This window comes from Panthera uncia, chromosome D1 (assembly GCF_023721935.1).
Source record: "Panthera uncia isolate 11264 chromosome D1, Puncia_PCG_1.0, whole genome shotgun sequence".
Taxonomy (NCBI): Eukaryota; Metazoa; Chordata; class Mammalia; order Carnivora; family Felidae; genus Panthera; species Panthera uncia.
The window spans coordinates 46155535-46173576 of record NC_064808.1 but is presented as its reverse complement, the minus strand read 5'-3'; the positions used below and the strand labels follow the sequence as shown (position 1 = coordinate 46173576).

General features: G+C 45.1%; 1 long non-coding RNA gene and 1 pseudogene across 2 annotated transcripts in view; both read left to right on the top strand.

Moving 5' to 3' along the window:
- LOC125936206 (uncharacterized) overlaps nucleotides 1-18042 on the top strand; it is a 197238-nt gene that overhangs the window by 119294 nt on the left and 59902 nt on the right. The window lies entirely within an intron of this gene.
- LOC125917933 (uncharacterized) lies at nucleotides 8658-8811 on the top strand (annotated as a pseudogene).

The window sequence follows — 18042 nt, the reverse complement described above, 5'->3', positions numbered from 1 at the left end:
CTTGTGTACTTTGTGCAGCGCCAATCCTGAGCAACCTTTAATTGTTTCGCCACAAGCCAGACTTATCCCATCTCATGGTCTAGCAACCTTGAGACCCAGCTAGGATTGGCCCAGTCAGCGTAATCTTATTTATCCCACCACAGTGATTGGCTTAGGGATAGAAAATAGATCTGGTGTAAGCCAATGAGCACATTACAGTGTTCTGGGATCCAGGTGCTTGAACTTGCTCTGGGTGGTAGAGTGTGCAGATGTAAGACCTGGTGCTATTGATGCCATTTTGTTTCTATTTGGAAGTCCAGACTGAGGATAAAACTGACAGACACTCAGGAGGTGGTAGAGCTAAGACTCTTGCATAAAAAAGAAGCTGGATCCATGATCAAATTCACCTGAAAACTGAACTCTTTCTGGACTAGCCAGCTGCACAAACAATTAAATTTCTTAGTGTTTTACTCAATTTGACTTGGGTTTACTTATAACTATGAATTTGTAACCACTGTACTAACTTATAACTACTAACTACTGGTACTTATAACTACTAATTATTCTTTTGTGTTTCTCACCATTCAAGAGGCCTAGGACCATGAATGATCTCTCCAATAGACTGGAGCCAATGGGCCTGGCTCCTCTGCTTCCTCTTAGAAAAGGTCAGTAATGTCAGGTCCCAATATGGAGAGGCAGGATAGTAAGGTAGAAAGAACACAAGCCTTGGAACCTGATACCTGGATTTGAGTCCCCACTCTGCCACTCACTGGCTGTGTGGCCTTAAATGTTGGCTTCACTTTTTTTTTTTTTTTAATTTTTAAAGAGAGAGAGAGCACAAACAGGGGAGAGGAGCAGAGGCAGAGAGAAAGAGAGAATCTTTTTTTTTTTTTCAAAATTTACTTTGGGGGGAGAGGGGCAGGGAGAGAGGAGGAGAGAATCCCAAGCAGGCTCCATGCTGCCAGTGCAGAGCCCGATGTGGGGCTCAAACTCACGAAACTGTGAGATCATGACCTGAAACCATGAGTTGGACACTTAACCTACTGAGCCACCCAGATGCCCTGAAAGAAAGACAGAGAGAGAGAGAGAGAGAGAGAGAGAGAGAGAGACAGACAGAGAGAGAGAGAGAATCTTAAACAGACTCCACACTCAACATGGAGCTAGACACAGGGCTCGATCCCACAACCCTGGGATCATGACATGAGCCAAAATCAAGGGTAGGATATTCAAATGACTGAGCCATCCAGATGCCCCTATGTTGGCTTCACTTCTGAGCCTCACTTTCCTTGTCAGAGGAACAGAGATAAGAATGTCTCCCATGCAGGAATGTTCTAAGTCTGAAATGAGATAGAGCACCCAGCACAGAGTAGGTGCTCACAGAAGCCATCTGCATAGAAGTCTGAAGTCCAGGAAGCTCAGCCAGAGTCCAAAGGCCTCTACCTGGCCTCTTCCTCAGCTCCTCCAGGTCCCCTTCTCTTAATGGGGTGGGAGAAGCCTTCAGGGAACTTCAGAACCAGAAACCGGCCTGGTTCAATAACTTCAGAGGTTCCCTGAAGTTGCTGCTTTGCTGATGCACAAATGAAAACCACCAGATGCAGACCTTGCCCTCAGCCACAGCTCAGGGGTTACTAGAACACACAAAGGAGAAACAAAGGATATTGTCATTTACTGAGTACCTACTATGTCCTAGGCCCAAGGTGCTGACTGAAGGAGGCTGCAGGAGGAAGTCAGAAAGCCCCACCACCTCCCATGATACTAGATATTCATCAGGTCCCATAGGAAAGGCTCTCCTGAGGGCCTGAAGCCAGAGGGCTGCAGGCAGGGTCAGATCTGACCTCAGCCACAACTCTGACAGATTCCCCCCACCCCAACACACATGCCTTTGAATGAGCTCCCCGAGGAAGGCAAGGAGTCTGACTCATCACGGCTAACTAGAATTTTTTTTTATCAAAAAATGCTTATTGGTTTTTATTTAAAGAACTAGAGAACTTTAGCCACAGGGTTGGTCAATGTGACCACCATCTTGACTTTTGTCAGTCTGTATGGTGGAAAGGTAATCCCATTCAGCTCTGAAACAGTTGGGGTGACTACTGCTGGTCAACCCAAGCAGTTTCATCTCAAGTAGGGGATCCATGAACTGAATTATTCATTCATTCACCACACTGACTTTATGCATACTCTGCCAGGTCCTGTACTATGTGCTGGTGACTTAAAGATGATAAAGATGTGGTCTTGGCCCTCAAGGAGTACAGTAGTGGGAGGCTGTAGGAAAACAGTATAACTGTTAGGACTTCGAAAATGACAAGTTTAGGATCCCAGGAAAGGATCCCTAAACTATGGAAATTGGGACAGGTGAGATATAGTTTTAGCCTAGATTCCATGTTAGAAATGGTATTTGAACTGAGTCATGAATACTGAAATGGTGAGGGGAATTTCTCTGAACAGAATAGGTAGAGGGAAAGGTGAGACAAGAAGGGAGAAACCCTACTAGACATACTAAACCTGGCTCTTGAGAATGAGAGCTATAGGACCAGAGCATGCTGTGTCTCCCATTCTAAATAGTCAGTTTATGGATCAAATGAGCATCAGATTTGCCCAAAGGTCTGCTCCATGATTAATTTCTATCACGTTTACTTGGACTTCAACAGCAGTGACATCAGTGGTGCTGGGCAAAGTATATGGTAACAGGTGTTGACAGTAGCAAAAGATATCCACAAACCCAATTCTACCAAGTAAGTTGGCTGCACTTCCCAAGAACCCCCTTAAGTGATGTATTATTTATGTGTAAGTCCAGCCTGTCTTAATAGTAATGTAGTTCCCAAACCATGTGAGGTGACAGTTCTACTTTCCTCTTTGCCTTAATCTACACAAAGTGTATTGCACTCTGTAAGTAAGAAGGATTCAGACAAATCGGGGCATGTTCAGAAAACAGGAAGCAGTATGCAGGAAACAAGAGTTTGTCTTTAAAGAACTAAAGACCTTTAGCCTGGAGAAGAGACAATGCAGGGAAAAATAAAATTGCTTCTCAGATTTTTGAAAATCATTCCTGTAGTTCTTTTGTCCCCATAGGATAAATGCATGGCCAGTGAATGAAATAAAGGTCAAATCAAGGCAAGGGAAACCTTTCTAGTGGTTGGAACCACCTAAGATGAAACAGGCTACTCTTTAAGGTAATGAACTCCCCATTCCTGGGAGAGTTCCAGCAAAGCCTGGGCCAATGGTCACAGGATTCCCACTTCAGGGGCCATTTTCAACTCTAGGAGTCCCTGAAATCCTGGGAGTCCCATCCCATAGGATTATGAGATCATGGTATCCCAAAGTCACATAAAAAAATATCTCATTTTCTGACCCTCCATTTTCTTTCCTCCCTCTTCTCCTCAAGAAAGACCTTAAGTCAGTCCCTGGATCAGACAACAAAGCAAAACAAAAACAAATTAAGTCAGACAAGCACTAAGAGATGTCAGCTGCAGCAGGACAAAGCAGAGTGGAGGCTGGCTGTGGCCCCACACTTGACAAGACAGAACCCCGAGGTCCTCAGGGGGAGCCCCAGCAACCCTGCCTGCTGAGGCCATTCCCACGCTGCTCCTGCCCTGTTCGCTTTCTCTCCCATCCATTATTATAAACTTACTGCTTAAAATAGCAAGGTAAAAGCAGAGTCCCTCCCCCAGGGTGACATCTGGGTTCTGCTGGAGCTTGTGGGCACACAGACCTTACATCCATCACAGCAAAGTTAAGGATATAATCTGCAGGAAATGGTGATCTAGAGCACCGACCCATAAAAGGAAAAAACATTTCGTTATGTTTAGTCTCTGAGCTGCTCCTTCTTTAACCCATTTTCAGGGCCCTTCTAACTACTTCTTTAGCCTAGTCTGTAAAGGGTTAGGTAGGTCATTGTCAAGAGCCAGTCAATTCTTTGGATTCTACTCATTCTGTTCCCAGCCAGTGCTTAAGTATATAGCTTGGCCCATTTTACAGGAAGGGAAACTTAGGTACAAAGAAGGGAAATAACTTAATTGGGTCCAGTAACCTTTGTACCTGGTGCCAATTATCTAAGCCTCTGCTGGGATAACTCTCTAATCATTTGTGGAATTGAAAAGGCCAGAAGTGTCTAATCCATATTTAAATATTTTTATCTGCCCCTGGCCATGCTCATGAAAGAAAGCAAACTGGCATACTTTCCTTCATTCTCTCATTCATTAGATATTTCTAGTTTGCCTACTGAGTGTTGATTACCATGCTAGGTGCATTTCAAGTGCTATCTTGCCTAAACCCTGTGAGATGGGTTTTATTATTTCCATTTTACATATTAAGGAACAAAGGATTAGAGGGGTTCAGTAACTTGTTCGAGATCCCACAGCTAATAAGCGTCAGGCCGAGGATTGTAATGCAACGAGTCTGACCCCAAAGCCCATCATCTCTCTCCTCCTTAGCTGGGAGTTCTGCTGAAGTGCAGCAGAACCCAGCATAGGGAGCTGCCCTACAGAGAATTGGAGTGTGCGTTCCCAGCAGGGCCACCAGTGGTGGGGCAGGGCAGGGCAAGCAGCTGCTCATCAGACCAGAGGTCTTATGAGGGCAAAAGTGTGGGCTCACAGTTAGAGGTTGCAGACCCCCACTGTAGGATGACAAATCCACCCATTCCCCCCATCCATCTGTCTGTCAGGCCATCCATTCACCCACACTCCTTCTGACTTTTCCATTCATACACCTGTCCATTAGTTTGTCCTTTTAACTTTTCACCCCAGGAAGTCTCACCCTTGTTACATTAACTGCACAGCCTCTGCCCCTAGAAAAGCCACTGTAGGACCCCATGGGTTATGGGGAGATGGCAGGAGAGCACTGCTCTGACAGAGTGGCCATACAAACATAGCATGCCCATCCACAGCTGGCAGAATACCTCCATCCTGTACCCCTCAGCCAGTGGGAGGGGCTGCCCATGTCCCTGCAAGCATCATCAGGAATCATGATTTAGCAAGAGCCTTTACAGAAACCACAGAAGTTCCATTACTATTAACATTATGATTAGTCCCATTTTACAAATGAGGAAAACGGGGCCCTGAAGACTTACCCAAAGTCAGTAAACCCATGAACAGCAGTGCCAGAAGCCAGCCACTGGTCTGTCTGACTCCCCAGTCCCCAGCTTGTCAAGCCCACTGGCTCATGGGTGGTGGTCTTGGCAAGCTGTGGCCTCTTACTATGGCTCCATGGATGCCTCTCCCAAAGCTTTGCGACCAGCCCAGAAGAAACCAAGCCTCTATCTTAATCACAGTGTCCCAGGAGCACAAATCTACAAGCTGAGTGGCTCTCACATTTTCTCTGTTAATCTTTGGGTGTCCAGGGAAGAGCCAGAGGCCCTTCTGGGAAAAAACGGGTTAACCCAAACTCCACTGACCTTTCTGGAGTGACTCAGAATTCTCAGAAGGGAGTTTTTTGTTCTTCCAGCTTTGAATTTTTGCTTTCATTTTAGCAACACAAAGAATTTGAAAGAGATTAGGTTGCTATTAATACCACTGGTCTATCTCTAGATGAAGAATTTGATGAAGGGAATTGTTTGGGGTGACTGCACATGCATGTCTCTCAGTCCCTCTGCAAATTCAGAGGATGACAGGGAGGGCCACTGGAGATCAGCCAGTCCTGTCTCCTGATCCCATCTTACAGGCCCAGATAGGGGCAAGGACTTAATCAAAGCCATACTTATGGGTGAGAGATAGTCAGAGAAGGTCCCAGAACCCCTATTCCTCAGATTCTGCTACAGACATCAGCTTTCTGCCTCTAATTTTGAAGGGCTTGCTTTTGGTAAATGATAAGAAAATGTATCCTTGTTGTGGTCACTCTCATGGGAGAGAAAGGGTGTTCCCTGGTCCCTGCTCTCACCCCAGGGCAGTCCTAGACATACTTGGGAAATCTGGGGCATCAGAGATCAGCTCAAACTGCTGAGAGGCACTTCTGTGGGTCCCTGGGCCTGGCCAACTGCAGAGCTGTGTCCTGGATCCCACAGGCAAGCCTGAGTGAGGCTCACTTCAGGAGAACACCATCCTGCTTCCCAACCTTGGGATGTTGCAAGAGGGCTTTGGAACTTGGCAGATTGGGTTCTAATTCCCTTCTGCCTCTTCCTTGCTGGATTAGTCTCCTCTGACCTCTGTTTCTTCATCTGTAAAATGGAGACCCTTTTAGGGTTTTGTAAGGATTAAATTAGGAAATACAAGCAAGATGAGGCACATAGTATGTACTCATAGGTTCCTTTCCCTGAATAGGGCAGCTGAGTTCTCTGGCCATGGCATCATCAAAATCCAACCAGGCCCAGATAGTCTGCTGTTCAACCTGGATATCTGAGTTCCAGCTTTGTCTCTTGTGGGTAAAGGAGACATATTCTTGGCCTGGCCTGGCCTGGCCAGGGTTTCTCTGTACAAACAAGTAGATAAAAGATCATCTGACATAATTGGAATTAAACCCATCAGGGGCTATGCACTCTGACATTTACTCTTGCTGACATTTACTCTGCTGTTGGGCAGCCAGTGGCTGCAGACAGTAGGGTTAGAGAGAGAGGGTACAGTACTGTGGCCACCCAGGTCTGTGCCGTGGTCAGTTGCAGGTCTATGCTATAGTCATTCCCAGGTCTACATTATGGTCATCCATTGATCTGTGCTGTGGTCATACCTAATCTGTTCTGTGTCCATCCCATGTCTGTGCTGTGGTCAACCCTAGATCGGTGTTGTGGTCAGTCCCAGGGGAGCAAGGGTGGAATATAGAAGGGCAGAAGGAAGAAGCAACAGCGAGGGAAAGATGAGAGACTGGAAGGGACTTCCAAATGACTTCTTGCCCCCAACACAATTCCTCTGGCCCAGAGGCTGGGACCACAGAGGCTGTAGCCTGGTGGTGCTTTGGGGAGGCTGGTCCTGAGCACTTCCCACACTCCCTGGGATCTATACTCTCTGGCCATGCTCTCCAGGCTTGAGGATCTCTTACAGGTTCTATTGTCTGGGGCTGCCTTCCTCCCCTGATTCAGACCCCATTCCAGCCCTGAGAATGAGCCAGCTTCTGCTCAGACCAGTGCCAGGGGCCACATCTAGGAGAAGAGGCTGGCTCAGTCCCAATAAGAAGAGAGCAAGAGTCAGCACTCACTGTGCTCAGCCAGGGGCTCCAGTGGGGGGACACACAAGATAGCTACAAATAGTAACTAACCCCTCACATCCCCTCACAGCTCCTTTTTCCCCATTACCGTTCCCTTCATACAACCATGGAGGCCATTAGGTGCTCATTGCCTTAGAGAGAGGTGTAACATCAGGGGGTAGAGAAAAGGGAGTCTGTCTCTGCCTTATTGTGGGGAAGGGCTAGCCGTTGGGGAAACAGAGAGGGCTTAGGGTATAGAAAAGAGATTTGGGAAAAGCATCCTAAATAAGGGTAAGTCACCACCACCCCCCGCCCCCACCACACACACACACACACACACACACACACACACACGCACACACACCCAGGACTAGTAAAAGGTTATGGAGCAAGGGAGAGACAGGAGAGACCAAGTAGAAGCAATGAGAGTATAGATTCTGGTGAGTCACTAGAAAAGAACCTGTGCCCTGCTTCCTTGGAGAGGTCTGGGGGGAAAGTCCTGAACTCTAAGAGCAGAAAGGTCTTAGGCCCCATTTCCCAGACAGAACCCTGGGGAAAAGATCCCAAAGAGAGGAAATGGCTATCTGGAATGACTTAATAGACAAGAACTTCAGACATCCTCCCAAGACTTCTATCATCCCAGGGGGTGCGTAGGTGAGGTAGGGAGCACATGGCATAATCATTTCTGTGCAGCCAGCAGCAAAAAGTTGCCAGACTTGAAGGTGCCTTGAGAAGGCTGATTCAGAGGTCACCTACTAACCAAGGACTTGCAGAAAGTACCATAGACCTCTTGTCAAATGGTCCAGGACGGATGATATCAGGCACCAGGGCACCCTCCTCACCCTAACTCCCTGACACTCGGGAAGCTTCTTGGACCTTGGATGCCACTTTGGAAGAAGAGGGTTGGAGAAACCCTGAAATGCCTGGGATCCAAATTTTAGGTCCCTGGAAAAATAGTTAAGCCAGGGCCAGAACTCCCTCCATCCCACCCCATCCCCCAGTTATGACAGGAAGTAAGCCAAAACATCTCCCCAGGTTTCCTCTCCAGCTTGTTCACTTCAGCAATTCTTTTTTAAAAATAAGTCCACTTGAAAAAATTCTCTCTTCTTGGAAATATGTACAATTGCTCAATCAGAGGCAGTTCAAAGGCAATGGGAACAGCAGAAAAGTATCTGAGCCTCCCATTTAGCTCCTAGCAGAAATAAATATTGCCCTGTTCTCTTTGTTCCGGGCCGCCCAGCAGCCTCTTCCCTGAGTCACTCACTCTAGGGTGACATGAATCATCATCCTGGGGTTAAGGACCACACGGTTTTCCCCAGGTCCATGTGGCTGGCTGGGGTACTGAGGGGCCATCAGGAAGAATGGAGGACAAGAGCCTTCTCCTAGGTACTGGGCCTGGCTCTGCCTTCCCAGATGTGTGACCTTGGGGAGTCCCTCAGCCTGTCTGACAAGGAGGTAGATTTATAGCTCTTCCAACTTGTACTTTCTTGGAGTTTCTCCAGTGGTATGCTAATTGTCAAGAATTTTGTGAGCTGGTTGTTAAACACAGACATCATTAAAAATTGAATAATAGCTTTTTGCAGTGGCAGTATCATAGCCAATGAGGTTTATCCAAGGCGTGATTATTGCTAGGAAAGAATTAAGTTACAATTAAATTACACTAAAAACACAGGAAATCAACACCCACAATAATCACATCCTAATTATTTTACTACATTTTATTGTTATCTATACTGTTGAGATGATTTAGTTCTACTGTGGGGGAACATTATATAATGATGTGCTACTTACTGTTCATCTCTTTACAACTTCACATTCACTGATGTCCAGTTAGTAGCCTGAAATCGGTCATGATGGCACATAAATCAGCAAATCAGCAAATGCTACATATCAAGGCCTTTTTTTTCTGAGAGATCTGGCTGTTAAACATTTGCAAGGTCATCACTGAGCCTCTCAGTCCTGGGCTCCACTCCTTACCCCTACCAGGGTGCAGAAGGAATGCAGATGACTTTAATATCACCCCATGGTAGCAGAGTTATGGAGATTCAATTACCAGTTACCTTTGCACAATGCTTCTTAGGTGTATCATGTTGCAAACAAGATCCATTATTTCTTCCCATCCCCAGCCCTGCCTTCTCCCAAGCCCACTCACTCCTTCTGTGCCCTAGTGAATGGCACTCAGACTAAAAACCCAGAAGTCATCCTGATTCCTCCCTCTCCATCAATTCCACAATCAATTAGACTCTGAGTCCTGTCAGTCCTAGTTCAGACATGTCTTTGATTGCTTCCCTCCTTCTTCTGGCCACCACCCCTGCCATGGATCTGTGTGACCGGCATCACTACAACAACCTCATTGTTCTTTTTACCTCCACTCTGGCCCCTTCTGACCACCCTGTGCAATGTGCCAGAGAAATCTCTCTAAGACACAGGTTGGATTATTCTGCCTCTTCTTATGGAAGACAGATTGTGGCAGGCCAGAGAGTACAGGCACCATCTAATGAGGGCAGTTCCTATTCAGTTCTGAGGTCATGAAAAATTATATAGGAGACCTAGCCCTGCTCCACACAGAAGCATCTCACCAGTCCAGTGGACATGCTTTTGACAAAGTCATCAATCCAAACCCAGCATGAGATTTGGTGGCAAGCACAAGATGTAGTACAGTGAAAACAGCAGGGATTTGGAAGTGAAATAGACCAGGTTCCAATGTAGCTCTGGCCCTTACAGCTCAGTGACCCTTGACAAAGCAATGAATGTTCTCTGGGATCAGGCTGTCGTTTGGAAGATGGGGCTAAGATACTTCTCTCAAAGGGGTGTTATGAGATTTAAATAAAGTAAGGCATGTATCCGGCACACCGTAGATACTTAGGAAGTATTCCTTTACTCACCTCTGAGAGAGAGTATTAACACGAGTCACTTGTGCTTTCATGCAACACAGGCCTTCACTTACAACCTAGGTATGCTCCTTCCCATCTACTTCATGGGCTTGGTTTTCTGCTTTGCCAGCCCACAATAGATCAAAAGCAGCGAGAATGGACAACACACTGCAGGAAGGAAGCAGCCACATTCAAAAAGTGGATACAAGCCCTCAGCTTGGCACAGAACCTGGAGCTGGTCAGCCCAGGCATGTTTTCCTAGACACCTTCCTAGTCAGCTGAGTTCAGCCTTGGTTGACAGCCCAGCCCAAAGCTGGTGGGCATGAAAGAAGCAAAGCTCTGTGTTGGCTCCCTGGAAAAGACAGGAGAGCAAATGCTGTTTCAGAACACTTCTATCCACAATGGTTATAATGCATACAGTCTGACACTTTAGACATAATCATTTTTGTTCACAATATATTGATTGAGGGGAAAAACAAGTGGTTTGATTCTACTTTCATTTTTAAATTATATATATTTTTATGTGAAATAGAAGTTGATTGATTATGGCCATCCTTTAGGGAGGGAAGTCCAGAAGTTAAAAACTCAAATGTTAAAAGTGGTTATTTTAAAATGGAATTATGAATAAAATTAATTGAACACTTTTAAAATATTTATATCTGTATATTTTCCCACAATGAGCATGAGACTTACTTGCATCATAAATGATGGAATTGTTAAAGGAAGAGTCTTTTTGGTGTCCTGAAAAATTACTTAGAAAGGACAGTTTATGGCTAAGGATCATGGACTACTTAGGCATTATTGGTCCTCATTACAGCATGTGCTAGTTGAGGCTCTGAGCCTTCCTGTGGACTTTCCTGTCTAGAATTCCCTGGCTAACTCCTGTTCATCCTTTAATACTAAGTTCAAATATCACTTCCACCAGGAAGCCTGCCCTGACTCCCTCTGGGCTCTGACAGTCCTGTGTTCTCCCTTGCCTTGTGGCTCATTGCTTTGCCTTGTAATCATTTGTTTACTGCACCAGTAATTCTCAGCCTTTTTGCTACCCATCCCCCCTAAGACATATGACAAATTTCTATTAACTAATAGAGCATAAATGTTCAGGATGGTAGAATCATGAATTGTCCTCCAGTGAACTCTAATGAGGCCCACCTATTGGGCACACTGTTCCCCTCCAACCCCTTTCTCCCCCTTTCTCAGCCACACTGCATTAAGAATCATGTCCTAAACAGTGGGCTCCTTGATGACAGGGCCAGTGTATAATTCATCTCTCAGGATTTCTTGAATAGATGAAGAAATGAATGAGCGAGTAAGTGAGAGAGTAGATGAAAATATGTCACAGACTCTATGAAACAGGGAGGTGAAGAGTTTGATCCCTGGTTTTTGAGAGAGCCTTGGGAAGCCAAGTGACCCCTCCAGGGCTGACTTCACTTGTGGTCCTATCATGGCCTCGGAGTTCCTCTTGTGAGAAGTGGGGAAGACAAGGCCCTGTTTTCCTTTTAAATGACATTAGCACATGTCATCTGGGCTGCTGCATAAGGTGGATGGCTTCACCTGCCCCACCCTACTGAGCTTGCCCAGGTTAACAGCAGAGTTTTTCTCTCAGTGATGTAAGTGGGTTTCCTGTCTTCTCTGACACACAGGTGTGCAGATTTTCCCCATAGGATTCTATCAACTAAAACCTCACAAAAAGCCTCCTCCTCTGCCACCTACATGTCTCTGTTTGACCATCCATGAATACTTTGCAAAGTGTCTTATCAATGGGACTTGCAGCTTTAACTTGAATCCATCAGGGAGCCACAGAGCATCCCCACTGGCCCTTCCAACTCCACTTTGAAAACTAGCCAAAGCATTCCCCAAATGGCCAGTGGTGGCACATGCTCAAATGTGCCATCACCCTAGTGTCTGCACTCCTGGAACCATCTCCCCCACCCCCACCAAGAGAGTTGAGCCATGAAGATTTGCAAAGTGGCCATAGTCTCTGAAGCCAAACCTGGCTCAACTCCTGCTCTGACTCCTGCTCTGGTGCTGGGCTTTAGGGCACAGTCTGGCCTAATATGTGCTTCAGGAGGCCAAAGAAAGGATTGCAGAGGCTCAGTGACAGGGGCTTTCTGGGGAAGGGAAGGGCAGACAGTGATGCCATCCACCTGTGTGACAGTGGATTCCTTTACCACTCAGGCTTCAGTCTTCCCATCTCTCTGGTAGAGGATTAGGCTAATTTGCCAGCCTGAGCCCCAGTTTCTACCCCATGAGTTTGGAGTCTATGTTGCCTATGCAGAGAAGTCATCAATCAGAGGTAAGGGGTCTAATTGACAACCCCAGGGCCAGAGGCTGCCTTTGGGCATCTTTGCATCACATCCCCTCAGTTACAGTGATTGGCTTAAGGGTGAGCATGTGACCTACCCAGAGCCAATGAGACCAATAAGATGTTGCTGGGAAAGAGATTGTAAACTGCAGATCTTAAATGTAAGATGGTGAAAACAGAATCCTTATTGTCTAAAAATGGAATCAATGTGAGAGGATAGCAAGGAGCTAGAAAGTAGGTCCTGAGGCTGTTATCTAAGGGCCTGATCAAGCTATGCCTGATATCCCTGGCCTTTTATGTTTCAAGAACCAATGAATACCTCTTTTTGCTTAGTCTGCCTTGTGCTGGCTTTTTTGGCACTTGCAACAAAGAACTCCTTTTGGTACAAACAGCTAAGCCTTTGTAAATTGGGCTGTACAGGGTGTTTCTGGACACCAAAGCTTCTCTCACCTCACTGCTCTGCTGCCTACATGAGAGTCTGAGTTGAAATACTCAGTTCTAGAGCAAATGAGCTTGCCCTAAGTTATTCCCTAACTAAATGTATCACCATGCCCCTTTCCTCAGAACCTGCTTCTCCTTTCGCATTCCCTGCCCATATTGATGGAATTGGCATTCTCCCAGAAATCCCAGCCCAAACTTCTGAATCCCTACCCCCACAATGCCTGCTCCTACCCTTCCTTCCACTATACACCTGTACATTTTAAATATATACTCAGGCTTCAGAGGAGAAACTGGGTTTGGCCAACCTCCCTGTTCCTGCCTAAAAGATAACCTAATAAATATAAACATGTTTATTGAGTCAAATTTCAACCTTCAAATGATTTTCAAGCATTGTTGCTTCCTTCCAGATCATCAGGAACTCACTCCACCTATTCCTCAGTTCAGAGTTGGGTGGGATCTCGCTGCTGACTGTCCCCAGGAAAGCAGGCCCCAAGACCTGCAATGTGAGGCCATGTGCACAGCCTTGCCACCCTGAACCTCAGCCCCACATTTTGGGGTGAGAACTCCAGTTTGTAAGACGAGGAAGAAGCTCACACCTTGCCCACTGAGATGAGTATAGGAGGTGGGAGACAGTTGTGGATCTGGGACAGGGTCTTTTTGTCATTAAGGGCATCTGAACTGAAATGCATTTGCAGTTTGGTCAACTCAGAACTTGGACAGAGACTGTGGCCACAAGAAGCCATGTGCTAAAGTAATGTAAAGGGAGCAGTTCTCTTGGCATCCAAATCTATGCCAATAACCATAGGATTTGAGTCTTTAGACACCACTTGAGAACAAACTATGGTAAACAGTGATGTGAAATGGTGGTGAGGAAGGCAAAGGCAGGAGCCTGGGAATGGCTCTCTCAACAGCAAACTCTGGTGGCTCGAGGCACGTGAATTTAAGCGTTCCTCTTTAAACAGGCTTGTGCAACAGTGGCTGCATAATAATATGAAACAGGAAGTAACCATAGAGGATTTCTCTCCAGGGAGTTGTTATCCACAATGGAAAGATGGGAAGTGCATGAAAACAATTCTGAGGCATCCACAGAAGAGAACCAATATTTATTGCACCAGGTGCTTTATCTGACTCTTTATATCCTTCATCTTATTCAGTCCTTACAATGAGGACTGGGAATTATTATTCCCATTCTACAGGTGAGAAAACTGAAACTCAGAAAGGACAAGTGATTTGCTCCAGGCATCACAATTACTAAGCACTGTAAACAGGATTTGAACTCAGGGTAGTTGGACTGCAAACCCAGGGGTCTGTTCATTACACCATGATGAGGCTTCTAAGGCAATACAGAACCCAGCATCAGTGTTGTCAACCACCACCACCACCACAAAGGAAACACTGACACAGGACCAGAAGACCAGAAGACGTTTTTCTGGCTAACGATTCACCAGCTGATTCATCATGGAGAAGATACTGTCCTCAACATCAGATTCAAAAAGGTTTGTTAAATTGCAATTTGTTATTTGTATACTATCCCTCCTTAAATTAACTGTTTGGTCAACATCATAGAGTTCAATCTGGGGTTTAAGCTGAGTCACTCTTTAATAGCCTGTGGAAATGCAGAAACTTCTGGAATTTCTCATCTGCATTTCCAGATGAGAGAAGCTGATAACTAACCAGAAATGGACCTCTGGGAAAGTTTATTCTCCTGATAAATAATCCATCTTCTAAATGGAAGTGGCCTTTCGAAAGCAATTTTGGTTACATTTCTCCCTTGATTAAAACATTTCAGTGGCTCTCCATGCATGGATTCCCAAATCTAAGAATGCTCACTAGAATCATCTGAGGTGTTTGATAAAATGCATACTCCTGGTTCCATCCTAGATCTACTGAATCAAAATATCTGGGGACAGAGCCCAGGAATCTGTATGGCAAACAGTCTCAAGAGAGTCTGATGCAGCATATCCAGAAGATCCAGAAGACTAGAGCTGGAAAAGGCATGGTTCATAGATAAAGTACAGGGTTTTTGGCATGCATGCCAGACTTCCTCTTCTCAGCTATCAACTTCTCTTGTTTCTTCTCTAGCCACTACCTCCAAGGTATCCCACACCCCAGCATCACCTAATAACCACTGTCTCCAGAATCTTCCATGTGCTTTCAAACCTCTGTGCTACTCTTTGCCTCAAAGGCCTGTCTCTCCCATCTACCTCCATGGAAGACTCTACTCATCCTTTAGAAACCACCTTACAATCCCCACCAGATTAACTCCTTCTGCCCATTTCTTTTCAGAGTTTTAAGTCGCTTTTTGGGGAACATAGACTGTAGAACCAAGCAGGGTTGGGTTTTACCTTGCATTTGTCACTTCCTAACTCTATGACTTTGGCTGTTGAATCTCAGTGTCCTCACAAATTGTTGTGAAAAAGAAGTATGAAAATATATGTGAATTGTATAGACAGTGCCTGGTATAGGGTCTGTAGCAGAGTAAGCTATCAGAGTGGTAGCTTTTATTATTATTACTGTCGTTATTGTTTGTTTTGCATATTATTATGACATTCCTCTAACATAAGGTCAGCAAACAATGACCTGTGAACCAAATCTGACCAACTGACTGTTTTTATATAAATAAAGTTTTATTGGAACATAGCCACAATCATTTATTTATGTATAGTGTATATTTTTGTGTTTTTGCACTGCAAAGGCAGAGTTGAGTAGCTGAGACAGACTCTATCTGACTTAAAAAGCCTAAAATATTTACTATTTGGCTTTTTAAAGAAAAGGTTTGCCAATCCCCTGCCCTAACATAATTGGAGTTATTTGTTTGCAAGTTGATCTTTCCCACTTGGTTGACAGTAGTTCAGTGGTTTTCACGGCAGACTCTTATTTATCCTTCAAAACCCTCAGGGGCCCTGAGCCTGGGTGGCTCAGTTGGTTGAGCATCCGACTTCGGCTCAGGTCATAATCTCACAGCTTATAAATTTGAGCCCTGCATCAGGGTCTGTGCTGACAGCTCAGAGCCTGGAGCCTGCTTCTGCTTCTGTGTCTCCCTCTCTCTCTGCCCCTAACCCACTCACATTCTGTCTCTGTTTCTCTCAAAAATAAATAAAAATTAAAAAAAAAATTTTTTTTAAACCCAGCCTTTCTCATCTTTGTATCCCCAGCACTTGGTACATAATTAGTTTTTGACAAATGTTGAACTGAACCAAATAATTCCTTAACGCAGTTTAAATGCACATATCTCCAGAAAAGCCCTTAAGGGGAAAAGGGGTAAGACTTCTTATAGGACAAGGGCTGAGGTAATAGAGATACACAACTTGGAGAAACTAGGGACAACTGAGAAGTAAAATCAGGCATTGATGGGATCTGAGGTTTTCACTGCAGCCCTGATTCTGAGTTCCTGGTTCAGGGAGGCCCTGCCCTCAGTGTGCCACACACAGCCTCTCTACCTCCTACCACCTGACCCCTGCACCCTGGGCCTTGCAGTTGGAATATTTTCACTAATGGAAAAAACAGGAAAAGCCCCTTCTAGGAAATTCTCTTCCAAAGGTTAGTATAGTCCCATTTTCCAAGAGGGCATGAATGATTGGTGCAAATGGTCTTATGACACTCACAGTCCTTACAATGGGCAATTTGATGTACTCATTTTTAAAAAGTGAACTAACTGATATTTTTTCTCTGTAGATTTCCTTTTTTTTTTTTTTTAGCTTTGACTCCTCATGAATTTGCATTTTCTGAGCAAAGCTCCTCTTGGAATAGAACTAGGATTTCAAAGCAATGGGGCCATTTCTTCATGAGCTGGTTATGAAACCATTCTGTGAGCTTGGGCCAGTGGCATCTCTCTCTGGGCCTAGCTTTTAGCTTCTGTACAATGACTTTCAGACTTTTGACTCCCTGGAGTTCTGGCCAGAGGGATGGTCTCTCCCAACTCATGGTGACCAAGAGCAGTGGCCTGACAACAGACAGCTTGATAGAGTTTCTTCTTCCATGCCTCTGTGCCACAGTAACATACTCTCCTGCCTTCCCCCATCCCCCACAAATACAACAATTCATTCCTACTGCCCTTTCTTGAGGCTCGAAGAAGATACTTTAGCTCTGAAGCAGATTCTCAGAAGATAAGAAAATGCCACTGATGTGGTTGGAAAAATCTGAGCTGGATGAAATGGAAACACAGAGCTCTCCCCTGAGGCTGGATGAGAAGTGTGTGGATGGAAGCCAAGTCCATCCTTTCCTTGAGTTTCTGGGAGCTGGCAGCTCACCCCCTCTCTCAGAATGTAGTGCCCCCTTGCCCTTCACCCTTCTTGTAGATACCCCCATGGGAATTACTGTTGAGCCTGCAGGACGCTGGTTATCTGGGGACAAATCAGTGTCACTGTGGATTGAACTGTTTTTTATTGATTTCTCTGTGGGTGATTTATAACTGCATTCTTCCTAAAAGGGTTTGTGGCCAGATGTCAATAAAAACACTCAAAAGGCAAGAGAGTTAAAAATAATGCTGAAAAGGGGAGCAGAAACTGTGCAAAGAGGGAGATAAGTCCACTAGCCAACGTGGGATGATGCCTCAGCTCAGATGACCTGGAGGAAAATCTTGATTTTGAGTTCCCACTGATATAAGCGAGATTGGACTTTGGCTACTATAAGAAGTACAGAGCAAAGAATTGTTACATCTTGAGCTTCCAAACTGATTCTTCACTCAAAAGAGAACAAAATTAGAGTAAGCTTTTTAAGAAGTTTAAAGTTCACTTCACAGGAGTCTTTCCATTTAAGAACTTCAAATTTCACTTCACGGAAGGATACCTCATGCAAGTTCATTACCCTCCTGTTTACACATCAGGATTTGGAATTGCTTCTGCTTTTTTTAAAAAAGCAGTCACTATAGAGGTTCTAGATGTTACATGCATGTCTATGGCTGGTTACTGACCTTCCCTGATGTGGCTGTGGAGAAGATTGACTAATTGAACTCAAGGAACACACAAAACCACACATAAGGATCCTTTATCTCAGGGACTATATAGGCAGTGCCTTTTAATTCAGGCTGCAGGCCAGTATCATTTAGTGGTCATATGAATGTGTTATTTAAACAAATTCTGGCTTCACTACTTGCAACTAACCAGAGATCAGCTCTCTCAGAAGAAAATCCATAAGACTATTGACTGGGGCTGAACTGTGCCTAAAATTCATATATTGAAGCCCTAATCCCCAGAACCTCAGAATGTGACTGTATCTGGATATTGGTCTTAAAAGGGGTGATTAAGTTAAAATGAGGCTGTTAGGTTGAGCCCTGATCCAATCTTACTGGTACTCTTATAAGAAGAGAAAATTTGGACACACAGAAAGACACCAGGG